At 41.4% G+C, this 18,256-nt stretch overlaps 1 protein-coding gene and 1 long non-coding RNA gene across 4 annotated transcripts in view; one reads left to right on the forward strand and one right to left on the reverse strand.

Annotated features, from left to right (window-relative positions):
- nherf1 (NHERF family PDZ scaffold protein 1) overlaps positions 1-18,256 on the forward strand; it is a 69,752-nt gene that overhangs the window by 12,068 nt on the left and 39,428 nt on the right. The window lies entirely within an intron of this gene.
- On the reverse strand, positions 1,919-17,063 carry LOC134296241 (uncharacterized). Of its 3 annotated transcripts, XR_010002862.1 has the most exons (4): positions 16,949-17,063; positions 16,232-16,437; positions 9,343-9,380; positions 1,919-2,414 (listed from the first exon to the last, which is right to left on the reverse strand). It is a non-coding gene; the product is annotated as an uncharacterized LOC134296241 (long non-coding RNA). The 3 variants fall into 3 exon arrangements; XR_010002863.1 differs by lacking the exon at positions 16,949-17,063 and having other exon boundaries at positions 16,232-16,923; XR_010002861.1 differs by lacking the exons at positions 16,232-16,437; positions 16,949-17,063 and adding an exon at positions 14,093-15,795.

The raw sequence follows: 18,256 nt of genomic DNA on the forward strand, positions 1-18,256 counted from the left end.
GTTCCCTCCAGTCAGGGACAGTATACTCAGGATAGTGGTTGAACTGCAGTCAGAGTGACTATGTGACAATATGAGAATGGAAAATGTTGCCAGCTGCTATTCGATTAACTTCTGTTGTGTACATTTGTGTTTTATTGCACATGATCCCCTGGTGGCAAGCCCTTGGTCTTCCTGTAAGGAGTATTAGGGGAGATTATCTTAATACAAGGCAAGTGAAGTCCTTATCAGTAAGTACAGGTTATGAAATCCTTGTCCTTTGCTACAGTTTTGGTTAATGGTGAGTGGAGGAGTAGAACCACCCAGCTGTAATGTGGCAGTGGTGTAAATATCCTCCTTTGGAAGAAATGTGTGGAAAATACTCTGAATGAAGGCCCAAGTCTGTGTGACAATGGTTCTATATGGAAAAATTGAATGGCTGAATTTGCACAAAAATATGTTGCCAGATCAGTTGATGATTCTACTGTTAATAATTCCCGTAACAGTTGCTGAAGACTGACTTAGTTTTTTCCTCCTCATAGCTAGCTTGGGAGGGATATCTCCTTTGTTTTTCTTGTTGAAGAGTAAGAGAGGAAGGGTTTATTTTCTATGTTATGTATGTTGGTTTCATGAATCAAAGTCCCAGTGACAGATGTGCTTCACTTCTCGTATTACAGAGATCATAGATCAGATACATGTTTTTGCTTGTTCTAGAATCCTGTGGAGCAGAATCTTTTCTGCAAGAGTCAAGAGCAGGCCCAGAAGAAAAGAAAGACTTGAGGGAGCTGGCTAAGGCTGCAAACTCCTTATGTTTACTTACTTGAGACTAAGCTCCAATGAGCTCATTGAGACAGCTCTGGCTTGTAGTGCACAAAACTGAACTAGTCCCTGTCCACTCTTGTTTTAGATCAGGGTTAGGAATTGCGTAGTTCTCCAGTTGTTGTTGAACTACAGCTCCCATCTGCCGTAGACATAATAACCAGTGGTGAGGAATGCTGAAAACTACATCCCCACAACATCTGGAAGACTGCTCATTTCCCATACCTACCCTATAGTGTAAGGGCTACATCAGGGATAGAAAGCTTTTTGTTCTCCAGATCTGTAGCCTGCAATTCTTTACCATTAGCCATGCTAATGGGAACTGTAGGCCAAAACACCTGGAAGACCAATGTTTTAAAACTGCAGCCTGCATTGCTGGAAGCTTGGTTGTGGATCCGACCCTTACAGGAACCGAAGTTAATTAAAATGATGAAAGAATGGCTTAACATGGCAGATGTGCCTGTTTTTGATCCGGGCAATCACACTCTATTGAGGTGTCCTTATGGCCTCAGACTCTTCCATATAGCCCCTCTTTATGGGAAAAATAGCAGTTGTCACTCCTAGAAGTCTCCGTAAGAGGTGAATCTATTTGCAGCTCCTATTGCTTAACATGAAAAAATATATTCAGTTTTCAAAACTCGAAGTGCTCTGTCCCTCTATTTGACTGTTGATACAGCCCACAAAGGTTCTTGGAGCAGGAAAGTGACTCTCACCCACAAAAGTTGTCCACCCTCAGGTTTACAGCCTTTCAGAGCATGTGCTGGCAATAGGACTGCCAGAGTGAAAACTCCAGCAGGCTCTTTAACAGGTATGTAGAAGAAAGAATTTCGGCAGGTAGCACTTGTCACAGATCCTGGTCGCAGGCTACATCTCTAGGCAATCCCATCTTCTATACTAGGAAGTTTGCCAGATTGAACACTGGAAGATATGGGTGTCCTCTCCAGAGTTCAATTTGTCAACACTTTCTGGAAATCTTTTCTCACTTAGGATTATGTCTTAGCCAAAATATTCATTATAGTCTTCTATTCATGAAGGCCTTTTTAAAAAAAGAAGTAAGTTGTAACCTCAGTTCCGGATCTGAGATTATCATGAAGCATTATGTCAAGGACAGAACGCCACAAGGTTCAAGATAACAGAGTTTATTTAATTACAGAACTCAAAAATGCCCGTAAAACACAAGGGCCAGGCAATTTTAGCCTTTAGGAGCAAAAAAGGGACAAGGAAAAAACGTACAAAAGATAAACCGGATTAAACCGAAGTTTAATCCGGGTAAAAACAAACTGCTTGCTTCAGCCTGAGGGTAAACAAAACAAAAGCCGAGGAACAAAAGATACAAAAGAATGCAACTAATTGGCAGCAGATTCCTCTCTGCTGCCAACACTGTGCTTAGAGGAACTTGCGTCGCTCCCACACACACACAGCAGACAGGATTTCCAACACGAACAGATCAGCCAAGGATTGTAGCAGAAGAGTAGACCCAGTTCCTTTCCGTGGTTCAAAGCCAGAAGTAGACGTTTGTAGTTTCCAAGTCCAGAAGGGGGAAGACAAGCCGTGGTCAGTTCAATCCGAGTTTTCAAAGCAGGAGATGGCGTCCGTCAAGAAGACGACGGAAGGTCAAGCTAATAAGAGTAAGCACAGGTTTGCACAAACAAATGCCCACACAATTCCTCCCGCCGTCTGACCCTGAATTCCAAAACAACTTACGTCTCAGCACAGGAAAACACACCAGTCTTCAGGAAAGCGTCCCACACAGATCCCAAGCGTTCGTCCAGATTACCTTGCCCAACGCAATTTGCAATTGCTCCCAAGCCCCATTTTATGCCAGTTACAAATCCTCATCACTGTCAGCTGTCCTCCTTAACCCGGGCGTTTCCTCATCACTTTCCTCATCAGAGCTGGAACACCTCTGACTACGCCCCACAGCATCTCCAGCTGTGGATCCCGTCCCATCCCTCCAGCTAAGCCATGGGTCTAATCCTGAAGGTCCCCATTCATCTTCTATCCCATCATGACCAGTGGCACCCAATTCCTCCCTTACCCGAGTCCAATCCATCTCATCCTCCTCCGAGGTAACCAGCCCCTCTTCCATTCTCTCCGTAAACCCCTCAAAAGACTCTTCGTCAGACGGTGCTGCAAAAATGTCTCGCAGTCTTTTTCTTTCTCGCTCCTCGAGAGTATCTGACTCTCGAGGAGTCTTACGCCCACGTCTGTCAGTAACAGAGCCATGAGGCTCAATCATAACACATTAAATACACAGATTGTAGTATCACAGGGCATTGTTTCTTCAACCACAGAGATGGTTAAGGGTGTGTTTCCTTTCAGCTTGAATTGGAAATGCTAACAAGACCTGGTGCCCAGAAGCAACCTAGAAGTCACAATTGTCATTTTCTGTCCCCCCACAAGCTGCAAGGACAGCTCTTTTTCAGGTCTGCAAGGTGAGAGGGAAATCTTCATCTTGAATCATTTTCGAAGGAGATTTTCCTTCAGGGCCTATTTGAATTGAAAGAAATGCCACAACTCAAACTATAGCTCAGAGGTGAGAGTATGTGGTTCATTAGATGTTCTTGGACTATAGTTCCTATCAGCCCTATGTAGCATAGGCAGTGATGATGGATCATGGGAGCTGTTTAAAAAAAAACATCAGGAGTGCTACACACTTCTCCTACCTTCCATTGCTTCCAGCTCTGTTTATGTGACTTTGACACTGCAGTTTTCATGTAAGCCGTTGTGTTTGAGTGCCTTTGCTGAAGATGAACTTATGATCTCCATTTGGGAAGGTGTAGCCATTGGCATTGTTACACTTCAGTATTTCATTTGCTTGAGCCCAGAGCCATCCTGAAGTAATTTTCGGGAGTAGACAACCAGAAATTGCCCCCCCCCCCGAATTTTGATGCCCCCTACCCACCAAACAAATTGCTAAAAAATACATGCTGCGGCGGTGGCAGCAGCCCCCTGGAGAGCGCCACCCATCCACGTGGCCAATTGGAAGGTCTGCGCATGCTCACAGGCTCATTGACCATTTTGGGCGATGGGCCTGTGCACGTGCCCAGGCCTCCCAATCGACCGCGTGGACGGGTGGCGCTCTCCAGGGGGCTGCCAACTGCGTCCCCGGGAACAATGCGCCACAGGCGAACACCTCTGTTTGAGCCATTGGGCTGTGGGAGATGGTTAAGTTATGGGAGATACATGGGAAGTATTGACTGGCTGCCTGACTTTGTCTTTATAATTACACTGGAATAATTGCCATTTCTTAGTCATTTCTTCTCATTTGATTTAGCTCTCCTCCCCTCCCCCCCTTTCCAGCAGGATCATCCCTAAATTGGGATATGATTTCTCTGTTTCTGAATTGGAACTTCAAGTTGTAAAGTTCTGGATTGTTACCTAAAATGTGGATGCTAAAAAAGCTAGACTTCACAATATTCATTTTGAGACTGAGTTTTGTAAGTTTTTGATGCACTTCTTATTTTTCACTTTCTACTTCAGTTGCAATGGAGTTTAGGAGGGTGGGGAATTCAACCTTTACTTCACTCCTTCATGTGTTACATCGTAGCTCAGAAATTGCCCTTGCAATTTGGAAAACTTTCTGCAGCTGCAGATGATCAAACAAGATGTGCAGGATGCCCTGCACATCTTGTCTTCCTTTTGATCTGCCCCTTCATTTGCAGCACGTAGGGTCTATTTTTTTCAAGAAAGAATCTGATATTGGGAGAATAATTCATCATGCAAATTCATTTTGAAAAGAGCAGAGTTCATACTGTGTTGGTGACAAGTATTGATGAGTGCAGGGGAGATCTTTGAAGCTCCTCTCAGTGAGAACCCTTAGAAGTATGCAATACTGTCCCAGGACATTTACATTGGACATTAACAGAACATTAACAGAACAGATACAATGGACAAGATGGTGTCTTGCTTCTTGCTGCATTTTGTGCACCTGAGCCATACAGTGAGGTGAAACTACTACAAACAGATCTGCTGATCAATGCTGTTGTCAGGTGCTTATCTGGGGAGCAGGACTTTCTTCCCAGGCTTAAAGTTCACTTTGAGTTAATGATGAGTGTTCAGGTCCTGTTCACCAGCTGGGACATTTGCATGTTTCAGAGTCCTATTTACTTTATCGGGTTGTGCTGGCTTTTATTTGCTTAACAAGCTTGAAGCATTTATCTGCCAGTGTCGGGGTTTGGTAGTTTGGTCAATGGGGTGACTGGGGGCCTGGAGCCAGAAAATGATGAAGAGTTTTATACAGCTTTGGTGTGTTGTGGATGTCATTTTTTTTTCTTGTTCTCCAAAGACAGACATGCTGTTAACTAATTACTGTTTCCCAAGCTTCTAACAACAAGGAGTTATTTAAAATAGGGGAGATTCCAAAATCTTTTGGGGTGTAAGAACTGTCTATGCATCTTCAATTGTGTTAATTCATAATCTTTGCAATCATGCAGCAAATACATTGTGAGTGTGACTGCACATTTCAAAGATATAGGGTAATCGTAGAGGCTAAGAGGCCCCTGGTGGCACAGTGCATTAAAGAGCTGAGCTGCTGAACTTGCGGACCAAAAGGTGCCAGGTTCAAATCCCAGGAGCGGAATGAGCACCTGCTGTTAGCCCCAACTTCAGCCAACCTAGCAGTTTGAAAACATACCAGTGTGAGTAGATCAATAGGTACCGCTCCGGCAGGGAGGTAACGGCGCTCCATGCAATCATGCCGGCCACATGACCTTGGAGGTGTCTACGGACAATGCCGGCTCTTTGGCTTAGAAATGGAGATGAGCACCAACCCTCAGAGTCAGTCACGACTGGACTTAGTGTCAGGGGAAAACCTTTACCTTAAGGAGGAAGGAGGTACTACTGGGGTAGAGAATCATGCTCAAATAAGAGAGGTATCTGTGTGTACCTTTTAATTGTGTTTTTCTTAAAAGCAGTTGTGGCACACTGTCATTTTTTGTGTCATATTAGTGTGCCTGAACTTGATGTTTAGAGGCCATTTTTATATCTTTTTGTACTTGTGAAATGGCAGCTGAACTACATTTTCTTTATGGGGTGAAGTGGGCATGTGGAATTAACTTCTTGCAGTGCATTGAAAAGTACCTTTAAAAAGGAACTATATTTCCACTGTTGGTTATGCTTAGAGATTCTGTTTGCATTTTTGGTTCTTATCCCTCTGCTGAATCTTTTAGAATTGTTAAATCCTTCCTGCTGATGGAGGATAAACTTTTGTGTTCTGTTTAGCCAGGCCTAAATACACCCAATCCTGTCTGATCTTGTAAACTAGGCAAGGTTAGCCCTAGTTTATATAGTACTTAGATGGGAGACTGACAATGAATGCCAGGTTCTGTAAGCTATGTTTCAGAGGAGGAAACTGGCAAAACAAACTCTGTGTTCCTTGTTTAAGTAGACCCTATGAATTTCATGGGGGGTCACCATAAGTTGACAGGCAACCTGAAGGCACAGACACACAGTCATCTCATACTTAAATATGAGGGTTTACTAGAAGAAAACATAGGAGTGAAAAAGGATGGCATTGAGAAAAATGTTTTTAGATGTTCAGGAGAATGCATTTGTAGTAAACCAAAGACTGTTTATATCTCTGTTAAAATGTTGGCTAACTGAGTATCACTGGATGCCAGGTTAAATACACTGGAAGGCACTTTGTTGGTTTCGCTTACTGTTTTCTTCTGCATTGTGTTGAAATATTCAAAACTCAGGCTGGAGTGTGAGTAAAGGTATGATTGTAACCATTTAATAGATTTGTGAGCAATGTTCCAACAATGTTTATGAAATACATCTTATAAAAGAGCTTACTGTTGGATTTCTCAACTGAGCAGCTAATCTTAGAGGTTTCTGAGCATCCCAACTGAAGACCTGATGCAGGGAGAGGGGGTTGTAGGATCTATGACTGTTACATATGTGACTTGACAAGCTCTTTTACAGATGGACCAAGATTCTGGAAATGCGGTGGTCATAGAGTAAGTGAAACACTTCTTTTGGCCTTCGAGCCAAATTCAATTTTAGGTACCCTATATATGTGTGCATAAGTCTAGAAGGTTTAGTCCAAAAATCAACTCCAAAAACTTGGGTCAACTTATTCATGGATTTATGTGAGTACTATTCCTTAATTTTTTAAAAAGGAGTCACCCTTCTCTGATTATAGAATGGTGAAAGGCAAGAGCTTGTGCTGACCTGAGAGTACCTAAAAGGAGCTCCAACCCCCCTGCTGTCTCTGCCCCAATGCTGTTTGTGGCCTTTTTGATTGCCTGGGTGGGGAAATGGCAACGGTGATCACTCTCCTGAGATAGCATTTGTGCTTTCACCTCTCCAAGGAATGACCATCAACTTATCCATGGGTCATATCAAAATCCATAATTTTGGTCCCAAAACCTACCCTTGACTTATACAAGAAGTCAAATTATATATAAGTATATATGATAAAAACACAGAAGCCACATTCCAGTCGTAGACAAGATGATAACAAAATGGTGAGACCAAAATGTCAGCAGGTGTTTGAATAAAAACTCCTATTGTCGGCAATTGAGCCATATGAGATTCATTTCAGTTTTTAAAAATGGGGAAAATCCCCCACAAAAGCTGAGAAAGTAAAGTCTCAGGAATTCTCTACTCCGAGTATAATCTTGTGTTTGCATTTCTTATCATTAAACAGTGGTCAGGTATTTTATGGCTGTTTTCTCTTCCCAAAATAGCTGTAGCTTTTACTTTTGCAGCCTCTTTCTGTATTGTTGAGAGTGAGTGTGATCATATTGTGTTTAAATCTCTCCTTTCCTTGGATATAAATGAAAGTTTGACAGTTGCAATGTACCTATCATATGGTATTACGTGCATATATCTTCATGACAAAGGATATACAGCACAGTACAACCCAAATACTGCAGAAGCATTATTTGCAGTTTTACCTACCAGCTTCTATCTAGGAATTTTCTAGGTCCAGCAGAGTAACTCTGAGATAACATCCGATAGAAGCACTTAATTTCAATAGGGTTCACTATTGTCTGGTTTCTTGTTTCCATGGTAAGTTCAAGTATCCCTTGTGGATACAGGAATCATACTGTATTGCTAAAAAAATCCATATCGATCCTTGACCATGATTTGTGTACAGTGGCATAAAATGTAAAATCCTTGTCTTTCCCTTTATATATCACTTAGCATCCATTAATGCTAAATTGTCACGCAATATAAAGCACTGAGCTCCTGAACTTGCAGACCAAAAGGTCACAGGTTCAAATCCAGGAGTGGAGTGAGTGCCCGGAGTTAGCTCCAGCTTCTGCAAACCTAGCAGTTCAAAAACATGCCAATGTGAGTAGATCAATAGGTACCGCTCTGGCAGGAAGGTAACGGCGCTCCATGCAGTCATGCCGGCCACATGACCTTGGAGGTGTCTACAGCTTAGAAATGGAGATGAGCACCAACCCCCAGAGTCAGACATGATTGGACTTAATGTCAGGGGAAACCTTTACCTTTATCTCAGAGAATTTTGGTAGTTTCTCTTTAAACCCTTTATTCCTCGCAATTGATTGCATGTCCTTTTGTGGTTCCAAGACCCCAGTCCAATCGCCAAAGCAGATAAACTTTGTGTGATCATATTCTAATTTCTCCTTATTTGCCTGCCTGGGGTACAGATATACCTATTAACACAGTCTTTTCTTCCATTTTCTGTATTTCTGTGCCCAGATATTGTCCATTTTTATCATTAAATAGTTCCTTTGATTTCATTGCATTCTTTACATATATTTCCATACCTACTTTTTTCTTTCTCAATGTTGTTGCATATTCAACTCCTAATGTCTTATTTTTTAAAACCTTCTATTTCGTCTTTTGTATGAGTTTCCTAAAAACATGCAATATCTAAATTCAACTTTCTTACCACGTTAAAGATTTGATTTCTTGTGATTTTTCCTTTTTCCTCTTTTCCCCTTTTCCTTTCACTTGTTTATTTACTCTTTCCTCTTTTGTTCTATTTATTCAAGAATGCTGCTCCTCCTCTTACAATTATTTCTTTTTCCTTTTCTTCTAGTTCTTTGATCTCTTTTTCCTCTAAGTATTTTCTCTCTTTTGTGTCTTTTTTCCTCTGTTGATTTTTTTTCTTCTGTCTATTTTCCTTGTTTCTTTATTTTTGGCGGGGGGTATCCTCCTTTATTTTGTGTTTTTAATTCTCGTGTCTGTCTTCTCATCTTTTTTCTCATCTTTTAATAATAATAAAACTTTATTTTTACCCCACTCTATCTTCCCAAGAGGACTCAGGACGACTTACAGTAAAAAAACACAGAGGCAAACATTCAGTGCTGAAAACATGGAACAACATTTAGCAAATCAAAAACGAATCCAAAAGATTAATATGACAAAATAAATAAACCTTCATATTTGTCTTCTTCCACCTGTCATCCTTCTATCTCATTCAACTCAAATGAGTTCATATTTTTGTATGAAACCTTTGAGCTTTTACATTGAAGAAATATTAAACCTTCTTTGTTTGAAAGTAAATATAATAATAATAATAATAATAATAATAATAATAATAATAATAATAGTTTTATTTCTTACCCACATCTCCTGACGGCTCAAGGTGGGTTACAGCATTACTAAAACATAAACAAATACATAATCATTTTAAAACACACTGTAAAATGCATATATTAAAACATATTTCCATAGATTACATATTAAAATATGCAAAACAAAAATTAGGCATACAGTGGATTTTAAAATTCATCATTAAAACTGTCTGGGTAGACCTGCCAGAAGAGATAGATCTTCACTTGTTTCTTAAATTCTGACTGCTGATCCAACTGTTGGAGCACTACTGGCAGGTCATTCCGTAGTCATGAAAAAGTAATTTGAGTGGTGGTTGGCAGTCGAGTTTTGACTAATTGGAGTAACTGCCCCTCAGAGGACCTAAGTATGTGGGGCGAGTTGTACAGGAGATAGAATATTCCTTCTATCTTCCCACTTCTATAAGGAATTTTCATCCTTTCTAGATTTTTTGTTAGGGTTTGTTACTCTCTTCTTTTTTAAAAAAACTTCCTTAGGTAGGTCTTTGAAAATATATATCCATGTTCCTTAATTATTAATTTGTCTTTAAAGCTTAACTGAATTAGTTCTTCTTTCATTCTATATCTTCTTATGTACACAATCACATCTCTGAGCTCTCTGTATTTCCTTGCCACTGTTGAATTCACATGAAAGGCTTTGTCTATTTCTCTAAAGCTAAACCAGGGCACTATCTCTTAGCTAGCTTCTATTCTTAAATGAGTTCCCGGATGCCTTGGTGTCTCTTACTGTCCTTGTTTGCTCTCTATCTCAACAGTAAGTGAAATCTTCTGAACTAGTGGTACTGTGTATTAGCCTTTGACCTAGAAACATCTGAGAGTCTTAACCTAGAGAAGCTGAAAAGAGAACAAGAACTGCAATCCTTGCTTTTCTAAAAATGTCTTTAGTGAAAGGAGGTCAGCCTGATAACTCAAAAATTTGGGTTGCTCTGGGGGTATACACAGCAAATACTTGGAAAAGCATCCTTGAGCCTCAGACCTTCTGGTTTTGCTAGATTCCTGCTGGCCCATCCAGCATTGCCTATTTTGAGAGAAATAATGAGATTTATAGTCCAACACATGTGGAAGAGGTAAGCCTAAAAGAAATAGAAGGGGTTTTTTCTCCCCCCTCTGTCATCTGAATAGAGTAGCAACATCTCCATAGAAGAGGAGGTTCTTCCGAACATAAATCATGAAAGTGGACCTCCAGATGTTGTTGAACTTCAGCTTCCAACATTTGGCTCCCATTCTAGGGATGTTGTAGTATAAAAGTGATGCCCAAAGATTTTAGGGATGTTACCCATGGCTGTCTATATTAGTCTGTAGTGTTGGTCTTTGTTATATGCTGTGAAGTCAGCTTTGACTTACAGCAACCCTATGAACAAGAGACCTCCAAGAACCCTGTCATGGACAGCTCTGTCCAGGCCTTGTAAACTCACATAGTTTCCTTGATGGAGTCAACCTCCTGAAATCTTCTTTTCCTACTTCAAGTTGACAATTTATTATCATCTTTCCAATAAGTCTCATAATCTGCTCAAAGCAGAACAGCCTCAGTTTGGTCACTTAGTAAGACTTGGGTTTATTTGCTCTTGGATGCATTTATTTGTTCTTGGGGGGAGTTTATGGTATCCATATAACTTTTCTAGAAGCACATTTCAAATGAATTATTTTTTTCCCATCAGCTTTATTCACCACCCAGTTTTCCCACCTGTACATAGCTGTCTAAAATGCCATGGTGGAGGATCTTATGTAGTCCCTTCCAGGACTTAATTTCTTGACTACAGTGTCCACCTTGATTGATAAATATGGCAAAATGTAGATAGTATGTATTTCACCATTTCAATATCAACATCATAACATCAAAATTACAGAAATCTTCTGTGATCATTTTTTTTGTCAATTTTCAGTTGCACTTCTGATCCCCTCCCCTTTTTTTTTTTCATTGTTGCCAGTATTAACAGTATGGTGCTATCTGCATATCTGGAATTATTGAAGTTTTTGCCATGGGTTTTCACTTTAATCATATTTACTTCATCCAAATTTAATTTTACATTCTATACAATGTCTTTGTCTATAAATTAAATAGACAAGGTGCTAAAATGCACCTTTGCAGATTGGAAACTATACTAGGGCACTTTTTTACCTGAGGGAATCTGTCTAGTTTTCCAGAGTGAGTCTCTGGTGACATCTACCAGAAGTTAAGCACAGAATTTCCCTGAAGGAGCTAGACCTGTATAGAGAGAGCACATTGATAAAATCTGTGAATAATCTTATTCACAAAAGTTAAACCTGCAAATTTGGAGGGCCAACTATTTTGTGTTCTAATAGAAGCCTCTTGTGCACAGTGTAGGCCGAACAAAAGTTGTGGTACAGTCATTTCTTTTATTGTCATACCCAGTTTTCCATGATCTATGAAGTTGAAAACTTTCCATACTCATTTGCAGCCTGTTCTTCTACTGAATTTTATTTGTATGCTCTATTATCTAATGTATGTTTGCAATATGACAGTGTTTTTTTCCTTTTCTGAATCTTGCTTGGTCATCTGATATTTGTTCGACCATATGTGGTGACAGCGTTTGCTGTAAAATTTTAAGTATCCGTTTGTTTTCATGGGATGACAATGAAATCAGTGTTATGGTTGGAAGCAAGTGATGCTACCTCTATCCCTGAAAACATTCAAAACCTTCACTGGAACACAATGACCTGCAGCAGTTTTTAACAAGGTTCAGAACTTTGCACTTTACATCCATTGATGGTGTATATTGCAGTGAATTAAGCTGATGATTCAAACCATGTCCTTCATGTAAAATCACATTTTTCCTAAAATAGCATGTATACCAACTGGTTGCGATAACATTTAGAATGTACTCTATCAACTACTAGAACAAAAGACAAAGAACTGAAGAACACAAGCATTTTGCTTGGGAAACAGAACTGAATGAAATTCACAGTCTTTCCACATACAGATGTACTATGGCAATTCCAGCTTTCTTCACATCAGCAATATATTTGGGAAGGAAGTCACTGTTAATTAACTGGAAGTTAGAAATCATTCCCAGACTAAGAAATCATTCCCAGACTAAGAAATCATTCCCAGACTAGTGCAGATCATTTTGAAATCTACAAGCAGGTAGGATCAGCCATCTGCCTATATGAAGTTGTTTTGTGGATGGTGAAAGCAGAATTTGCTGGTTTTCAGCATTAAATGTTTCCTTTCACCATTATAACAAATAGATTTGAGCTTCAGCATTTGTGGGTATTAATCCACCTCTTCAGAGGCTTGGAGTAGAGTGTTTGAGATCTGTTGGTGGAAACTGAAATTAACGGATTTTTAGTTCCTTGTCTTGTTTACTCACAAATGACACACAACTCTACTACTCCTTTCCACTCCGAGGAAGCTTCCCGGATCCTAGACCAGTGCCTGGCAGATGTGATGGACTGGATGAGGGACAACAAGCTGAGGCTTAATCCAGACAAGACACAGGTCCTCCTAGTCAGTAGCAAGGCTGATCAGGGTATAGGGTGGCAACCTGTGCTCGACGTGGTTACACTCCCTCTGAGGACAACAGTTCTGCAATCCTCTTGGTTTCAATGCTGACACTTGAAGCTCAGGGGTCGGCTGTGGCTGGGAGGGTTAAAACTTGTTAAAACTTGTGCACCAGCTGTGACCGTACCTTGAAAAGCCTGGTGGTCCACACCTTATATTTTATTTACTTAATATATTTATGCCCCACCCTTCTCACCACAAAGGGGACTCAGAGTGCCTTAGTTAAATCTAGAATGGACTACCGCAATGCACGCTACGTGGGCTACCTTTGAAGCCGGCTCGGAAACTGCATTTAGTGCAAAGGTTGGTAGCCAGATTACTAACTGGGACTAGCTATAGGGAGCATACCATGCCCCTATTAAAGCAGCTCCACTAGCTGTCAACAAGTTTCCGGGCCCAATTCAAAGTGCAGGTTATTACTTACAAAGCCCTATACCAGAGGTCTTCAAACTTTTAAAACCGGGGGCCAGTTCACTGTCCCTCAGATCATTGGAAGGCCGGACTATAGTTAAAAAAAAACTATGAACAAATTCCTATGCACACTGCACATATCTTATGAGCCTGCTTTTGGCTAATGAGATGCTCAATGTCCGGTTCCATATTTGTTCCCCCAGACAGGAAACAGCCAGGTCTTGAAGCTGCAAGGCTTTTCAATACTAATCAAAGTGATTAATTGCAACATTCTCACTAGCCTCTAACAGAGAAGAGTTATTTCTCCCACCCTGGACCTTCCACACAGGCCTGTAGTGAGGGGGGGGGGAGCTTTAGGGGTTCAACCCCCCCCCCTCATGAATTTTAACTGGTTAACCAAATCCCCATGCTAAGTCTATGAGACGTAAAACATTAAGAGTCCCTCCAGGCACTATCTCAAGCAGATATTGACAGGTCTGAACCCGGGGGGGGGGGGGGGGTGAGGGGTTCAACACCCCCCCCCCCCTGAAATTTTCAAAACCCCTCCGGAAATTTTTTTCTGGCTACGGCCCTGCTTCCACAGATATATAAACCTCTCTTGCCTAGTTTCCAACAGACCTCACAGCCTCTGAGGATGCCTGCCATAGATGTGGATGAAATGTCAGGAGAGAATGCTTCTGGAACATAGCCATACAGCCCAGAAAACTCACAGCAACCCAGTGATTCCAGCCATGAAAGCCTTCAAAAACAATGTTTGTCTTGATGACTGAAGCAGCGGGCAGGGGAGGGACTTTAGGACCCCACTCACCCTTTTCCTGTCCTTTCGTCCTCTTCTACCAAAGCAGTGGGTGGGGGAGGGACTTTAGGAGTCCCTACGGGTGAGAAGAGTGGGGTAAAAGTGATGTAAATAAATAAATAAAAATAAATAGGTGCCCACGCACCATTTTCCTGTTTTTCCTCTCCTTCCTTCTCTTCCAAAGCGGCGACAGAGACAGCATGCGGCTGTAGACTGAGTGTCATCGTCTTCCTCTCCTTCCTCCTCATCCAAAGCAGTGGTGACAGCACTGCTTTGGAAGAAAAGAAAGGAAGGTGAGGAAGAGGATGACGCTCAGCCTGCAGCCATGCTGCCGCCGCTGCCACCACTTTGGAAGAGAAGGAAGGAGAGGAAGAGAAGGATGACAGGCAGGCTCCTAAAGTCCCTCCCCCGCCTGCCTGCTGCCAACAGCCTGCAGAAGCAGCAGCAGCCTTCCTCCTCTTGGCTGTCCCTCCCCCTGCCCAGAACGAGTAACCCTGATGGGGGGGGGGGGTGGATAAATGGCTTTGAGGGGCTGCCTGTGGCCCACGGGCCGTAGTTTGGGGACCCCTGCCCTGTACGCTTTGGGTCCAACCTATCTTTGAGACGACATCTCCTTCAGTGAACTGGCACAGGCACGAAGATCTGCCGGGAGGCCCTCCTCTGGGTGCCACCCCCGTTTCAAGCGTGGTTGATGGGGACGAGAGAGAGTGGTGGCTCCCTGGCTTTGGAATGCCCTCCCTAGAGAGATAAGGCAGCCCCCCACTCTCCAAGCTTTCTGGACATATCTGAAAACATGGCTTTTAAAGCAAGCTTTTGACCATGTCTAATACCTTAACCATTAAATTCGAAGACATAGCGATTGTTGTCACTTTGCATTTTATGGGACTGACATTGTATTCAGTTATTTATATCAGCAGCTTGTTGCATTTTACTGAAGAAGTTTTATCAGTAGGGTTTTTATAGCTTGTTTTATATAAACTTTGGGTGTAAAATTTTTATTGTTCTGTTTTATATGTTCATGTACTTACTGTATTCTATGTGTTTTCACACTATTGAGTGCTTTTGTGAGCACCCCGAGTCCCTTCGGGGAGATGGTAATGGGATACAAATAAAGTTTGTTATTATTACTTATTACACATACATACTAAGCAAAGTTCCTGTTGAGGATAAGACTTGTAGGCTGTAACTGTGTTTATATAAAATCCATTTTCCAGAATATATTAAAAGCAGAATTGGTAAATACTATTCAAAGGATTGTTTCTCCATCAAATGATGAAGTTTCTCCATCAGATGAGAAGAAGTAGGTTTGATGTAGACACTGGCAATAGATAGAAGAAACATGACCTTTAATCCTTGGCTTCTAATCAGATATGTATTCCTAGGTTTTTTCAATCTATTTACCCCAAACTACAGTCATCAGTTCTTCATGTTTGGTGGAAGGTGGGGGAGAAGATTAGAGGATCATAAATTTCTTGAGAGACGTGTTGGATGTAATACTTTTTTATATACCAAATTCTAGTTTTATTTTTATGCTTTTTTTTAAAAGTAGCATTGATTATTGCAACTGCCTATCGCATTGCAGACAAAAATTCTAATTTTAATTAGAAGTGCATTAAAAGCAATTGGTCTGTATCTGCCTTAATTGCCATGACAGTGTCCTATAGATGTCCTGTGATTGACATTGGAGATAATAGGGTTGTTGTATGTTTTCCGGGCTGTAAGGCCATGTTCTAGATGTATTCTCTCCTGACGTTTCGTCCACATCTATGGCAGGCATCCTCAGAGATTGCACAACCTCTGAGGATGCCTGCCATAGATGTGGGCGAAATGTCAGGAGAGAATACTTCTGGAACATGTCCATACAGCCCGGAAAACATACAACAACCCTGTGATCCCGGCCATGAAAGCCTTCGACAACACATTGGAGATAATGGCCTTTAGAATTTTCTGAATCCAGGATTCTACTAGTTGCTGCCATGGCATCTAAATTGGAATAATAGGGCTATAAATGTGTCATACAAAAGAGCCCCACAACTCCCTAATAGAGACTCTTGTTTTGCATGTACTTCATTTTTTTTAGCAATTTCAGAAAGAGTGCTGGGCACAACATGGCCTAGTTTCAGTATCACTGAAAAGATTTAATATACCTACCTGGACATACATACTTTTAAGCTGGGCTCTATATTTTTCCTGCCAAAGCCCAGGTGGTAACTTGGCATTCGAAAAGTTGCTCAGCAGGCTCAGTCTGTTCTGTTTCAACCGCTTGCCTTCAAAGCCCTTTGAGTGCTTCCCAGGTCCTGCTTGCTGAGTATGGTGTGGGTTTCACACCTTTGACGAATAGATCATAAAACCACCTGCTAAAAATCACAAGACAAGGAGCAAGTTTGGAAAGGGCATAAATAGAGCAAGCTGTTCCAGAGCCAGAGAGAACTTGCCTTTCTTCTCTTTTGTTTTTTCCCCTCCCTGAAAGAACAGATAACTTATTTCCCTAACAATGTTTAACTAGATTTCAGGTGACTCAGCAAAGTGGAGGGCTCAGCTGTTGTTCCATGAGAATGCTGGTGTTAGCGGGTTGTTAGGGCTGAATTTGACACCAATTCTAGCTACTCCTTTTTCATGCAAATAGCTTGAGAGATGTGAGAGCTTTTAGCTTTCGAAGGTTACTGGCTCTCTGGTTTCCTGTGCTTTCCGCAATAGCTCGCTCTGAGATTCTGTATGTTACTTTCTGGGCACTCAAACCACTCGGGAGGAATCCTGACTTGAAGCTTACTCACCTATCATTGTAGTCCCGTTCTACTGACCTTGTCACCTCTGCCAATCAGCCAACTTCCTGAGCCCCTTAATCTTTCCTCCTAGTATTTAAATTACCTCTTTGTCTGGTTTGCAGTTGATGAGTTTCCATTGTGGGCGGAATAGCTGGGGGCGGTTGGAAATGAGAATGTGCTTACTACTGGCTTCCGTTTGCCCTGGCCTTTGAAAACCAGAAACTGAGAGACAGGAGAGAGAGAGAGAGAGAGAGAGAGAGAGAGAGAGAGAGAGGAAGAGAGAGAACACAAGAGTGAATTGAGGAAAGTGATATTTGGAACTTTTAAGAACCCCTAACCTGCCCCACCTGGACACTGGAAAACAATGCCATGCAGACAGATTTGAATTGATATGCTAGAGTGGTGAATGAGGTGCTGGTGGTTGATACCATAATGTTGTTGTTAACTTCCATCAAATCAATTTCCACTTATAGTGGCTCTATGAAAGGAAAAAACTCAGATCACTGGTTTCCTTGATTGAGTTTATCTACTTGTAATGAGGTCTTTTCTTACTGCCTTCTGCTTTATCAAGCATTTGTGACTTTTCTAGTGAGTCATGCCCTCTCATGGTATTTGTCAAAGTACAACAATTTCAATTCAGTCATCTTGGCTTCTAGAGAGACTTCTGGCTTGATTTCCTCTAGGACCCATTTCTTGGTCGCCTCTCTTTCTCTCTCTCTCTCTCTCTCTCTCTCTCTCTCTCTCTCTCTCTCTGGCACTTTGTTCTCTCAGCAGAACTCTGACACCAGAGGATGTTTCTCACAAGCAGAGTTGAGTCCAATAGCTGGGTCCTGTCATTTGTATCTTGTCCAGAGATTGTAACATATGAGGTGCCGGGTTTTGCAGCCAGTTTTTCTTGTTCTAGTTATATCACTATGCTTGAAGTTTGTTGCCAAGACATAAATATTCCTGTATGAAAATAAAGTGAAAAAAATCTGGATGCATTTGTGTACAGTTACCGAAATGGCATGCTTTATGTTTGCATTGTTGTTTCCCCCCCAAATAATTATACCACGATGTATGTTGTAGCTTAAGGAAAAGCAGTTTATGCTGCTGATTCTTTTTGTAAAAAAAATAAATCCCTAAACTCTTTTCATAATCCTGACTTGGTGGGGTTGCAACTGGACACCTGACGTGTTTGGAAATGTTCAGAGTCCCAGCATGGGTTGTGCATGAAGCGTATCCCTTAGTTCCCTATTGTGCTGTGTGTAATGGATCCTTGGCAATACAAAGTGAAAGCAATACCACTACATAAGCATTCACTAGAGCCTGCTTACATGATAAGGAGACCCAGGGTCACAGTAAAGGCTGTTGAACTAACTGAGAATTACCTCTGGTCAACAGCTTCACTGACTTATTTGCAGAAAGGCCA

The sequence above is a fragment of the Anolis carolinensis genome, chromosome 2 (assembly GCF_035594765.1).
Source record: "Anolis carolinensis isolate JA03-04 chromosome 2, rAnoCar3.1.pri, whole genome shotgun sequence".
In the NCBI taxonomy this organism is placed as follows: domain Eukaryota; kingdom Metazoa; phylum Chordata; class Lepidosauria; order Squamata; family Dactyloidae; genus Anolis; species Anolis carolinensis.